Source organism: Mustela lutreola, chromosome 8 (assembly GCF_030435805.1).
Source record: "Mustela lutreola isolate mMusLut2 chromosome 8, mMusLut2.pri, whole genome shotgun sequence".
NCBI classification, from domain to species: Eukaryota; Metazoa; Chordata; class Mammalia; order Carnivora; family Mustelidae; genus Mustela; species Mustela lutreola.
The window spans coordinates 59996868-60000963 of record NC_081297.1 but is presented as its reverse complement, the minus strand read 5'-3'; the positions used below and the strand labels follow the sequence as shown (position 1 = coordinate 60000963).

At 38.8% G+C, this 4096-nt stretch overlaps 1 pseudogene; it reads left to right on the top strand.

Annotated features, from left to right (window-relative positions):
* The first annotated feature begins 2510 nt into the window (after nt 1-2510).
* On the top strand, nt 2511-3511 carry LOC131837895 (olfactory receptor 9K2-like; annotated as a pseudogene).
* The last annotated feature ends 585 nt before the right edge of the window (nt 3512-4096 follow it).

The window sequence follows — 4096 nt, the reverse complement described above, 5'->3', positions numbered from 1 at the left end:
TCCCTTTTTTGGTGACTGTGCCTACTTGTATGTAGCCCATTGGTTAGTTAGGGCTTATGCCTTAATGATCCTGTTTAGGTCAGCTCAGTGGTCACTGTGGATCTTTTAGACTTGCTCAAGTTTCCATTGCTCAAGCCTGTTGCCTAAAAGCATCCTCTACACATAAGTCACTTGTCCAAGCTCCCATTTAGAAAATGCGAGTACTTCTTCCATTTAGAAAATGCTGCTTGCACAGAAACTTACCTCTATTTAAACCTGAACCCATGCTAAACCACTGTTGTATTACAGTCTTAGAATTTTCTCTGATTCTGCATGTTCACTGATCATTCAACATATGTCTACATAACAAATATCTACTGATTAATTCCCATTTGCAGACACAAAAGTTTATGTTGATGTTGAAGATATGTGGAGGACAAGTTGCTCTTTTGATCTCAAGGAAGGAATTATTAGTATTTAATAGGAATATAAGTACGGTGATAGTAGCCACTATCCTTGAGAGCATGTGGAATGCAGAGCAGTTTTAACCCAGGTTGAAGAACTGGGGAATTGACTGTGAAGATAGGAAATTTTAACTGGACTCTATAAAGAGAAGTCGTACCACAGCAGAAGGAACTGGAAAGGCTTGTTATCAAGGATGGTCTCGCAGTGATTAAGAAAGACTGGAGTCTGGTTTCTTAGGTTTTATATCCCCATTCTGATCCTAGTAGGAGGCTTTCAACAGATTCCACTTCTGTATGGTTCAGTTTTCTCACCTGGAAACTAGGGAATATGCTACTATTCACCTCATCTTACTCTGAAAGCATTTAGAAAAGTGTCTGCATGTAAACAATTGTCACATATTTCTTCACAATTATGCTACTACTGTTATCTGAGCAGAAGCACACATAATGGAGCCCTGAGGGGAGAGAAAGTGTGACCATACTGTCAACACACACAGTTCAAGATTTTAGCTGAGCTGTCTAGTAAATGAGGTATGATGGTGGTGAAAATCATACCCCAGGTAAATAAGCAAGCATCATTAGTCCCTCATATGTATCTTTGTTCAGTATCTTTCTCTAAAGTAATTCTTCCATCTAGACTCACTGTCAGCCTCTTAAGAACACTGTAAGCTGCAGGCTAAGGAAATGGAGGGAACATTTTTTTTTTTTCCTGTTTGTATTTTCTTTCTTTTTTTTTAAAATTTCTTTTCAGTGTAACAGTATTTATTGTTTTTGCACCACACCCAGAGCTCCATGCAATCTGTGCCCTCTCTCATACCCACCACCTGGTTCCCCCAACCCCCTACCCGCCACCCCTTCAAAATCCTCAGATTGTTTTTCAGAGTCCATAGTCTCTCATGGTTCACCTCCCCTTCCAATTTCCCCCAACTCCCTTCTCCTCTCCAACTCCCCTTGACCTCCATGCTATTTGTTATGCTGCACAAATAAGAGAAACCATATGATAATTGACTCTCTGCTTGACTTATTTCATTCAGCATAATTTCTTCCAGCAACATGGATGGGACTGGAGGAGGGAACTTGTTTTTATAGAAGGGCTTTGGAGGCCCATCTGGGAGAGAAATCCTAGCATGAGAGTCCTGATAATTTTTGTGCTTGTGGGTGGAGAACTTTGATCTCAGTGAGTAAATGACATATCAGAATTCTAAGTTTCCATTACCCACGAAAAGCAATTGTAACTCTTTGGTTGTTCTTTTATTCTTTTCTTTTCTTTCTTTCTTTCTTTCCTTCTTTTTTTTTTTTTTTTAAGATTTTTATTTATTTATTTATTTATTAGAGAGAGGGAGGGAGGTGAGGAAGGAGCAGACTCACAGCTGTGCAGGAAGCCCAGCTCAGGGACTGGATCTCACAAACCTGAGATCATGAGCAGAGCCAAAAGCAAGAGTCATCTGCTTAACTGACTGAGCCACCCAGGTGCCATCTCCCCCTCCCCAACTCATTTATTTATTTATTTATTTATTTATTTAAAATTTTTAATTATTTTTAGATTTTTTTAATTAACCTATAGTGTGCTATTAGCCCTAGGCTGGTGCCACCTCTTAAGCTGCTTTTAAATTTAGTGACTTTCTTTAAATCTGCTGGTATATAATATTAACTAAACCTTCAAAGTTAAGGTTTCCTAAAGTAGGCTATGGAATCCCTCACCTAATATCTGCAAACCCAGACACCAGAATTACTTCCTAAATGTCATTTATTAAATTATTTGTGCTCTCTTGCAAGCACTGTTTCATGACACTGAATTTATCACATAAATTATGAGGCAGAAACAGACATAGAGGGGACATTTGCAAATGTGAAAGGCATTTGAGAGGGCATGCATTGCATTAGACTCAGAAGAAAAAAGATCTAATTTCACTGCTTGTGGGAATACAGCCATAAAACTAATCTTTGAGTCATCATCAGTTGCAGTAGGCTTAAATTTAAGTCACAATAATTTATAAGGTTAATGAATAATGACAACAAGATAATTGTATAAATCCTAACAGTGAAAGAGATTATTTGGAGCTAGGATCAAAGCCCAGAATTCATTTGTTTTTTTTTACTTTATGTCTCTCAGCAGGTTTCTACCATGAGTGACAAGGGGACCAGCAATCACACAGAAGAGACTGACTTCATTCTTGTAGGCTTCAGGGTCCACCCAGAGCTCCACATTCTTCTCTTCCTGCTCTTTCTGCTTGTGTATGCCATGATCCTTCTAGGGAATGTGGGGATGATGACCGTTATTATGACTGATCCCCGGCTGAACACACCAATGTATTTCTTCCTAGGCAAACTCTCCTTCATTGATCTCTTCTATTCTTCTGTTATTGCACCCAAGGCTATGATCAGCTTCTGGTCTGAGAGCAAGTCCATCTCCTTTGCCGGCTGTCTGATCCAGTTCTTTCTCTTTGCCATCTTCATGGTGGCTGAGGGATTTCTCCTGGCAGTCATGGTTTATGACTGCTTCATTGCCATCTGCAATCCACTCCTCTACTCTGTCCAGATGTCAACTCGCCTCTGCATTCAGTTGGTGGCTGGTTTCTACTTTTGTGGCTGCAGCAGCTCAGTTCTTCAGATGCCCATGACAGTTACTTTGCCCTTTTGTGCTTCACAGGCCATTGAACCACTTTTTCTGTGATATTCGCCCTCTTCAAAGGATATCTTGTTCTGACCTCTTCATCTATAGGATGATTTCTTTCTCCTTATCCAGCATCATTACCTTGCCTACCATAATTATCATTATCGTGTCCTATGTATATATTGTGTCCACGGTGCTAAGGATACGCTCCTCTGAGGGACGTAAGAAAGCCTTCTCCACTTGCAGCTCTCACCTAGGAGTTGTGAGTGTACTGTACGGTACTGTCTTTTTTACATACCTGACTCCTGACAGATTTCCTGAGCTGAATAAAGTGACCTCCTTATGTTATACCCTAGTCACTCCCACGTTGAATCCTTTGATTTATTCCCTCAGGAACAAAGATGTTAAAGGGGCTCTAAATAAACTTTTGGAGATGAAAAATACTATTCTTTGATTACACTTTCTTGCCCATCAAAGACATTGTGGCTATTTCTTTCATACTCCTTATGACCATTAAGAAAGTTATTCTCCTGAACATCATAGAAATGTTAACAGGCTCTTTCAAGGTGTCATATGTCCCACATATTACTCTTCTTGCATCAGAGACCTTGTTAACCCAAAATGTCCTTTATATTGGAGGTGTCCTTGACATTAAGGAAACATTTTTCAGACTGACCTTGCCACCGATCTAAAATAACATTTTATTTCATTGAATTGACTTCTATGTTTTTATGGCTTGCTGCTAAACACGATTTTTATATTTTATTATAGTGTATAAACAATACATGTTAAACAGTTATTGAATTTTCACCTTGAATCAAGTATTTCATATGTCATATATTGAGAAAGTAAAAAGAGACAAAGAATAAGCAATCTTTGTAAGATACATTAAACTGAAAAATTGTTCATTGATACAGAGTGCTCTGAGGCTCTCTAGCTACCGGTTCCCAACTAATAAGAAGAGCCAAGTGGGAAAAAGAGAAGTGCTAACATTTTGGAGCAATCACTCCCTCAATTTGTTTCTTTGTAACTTTTTTTT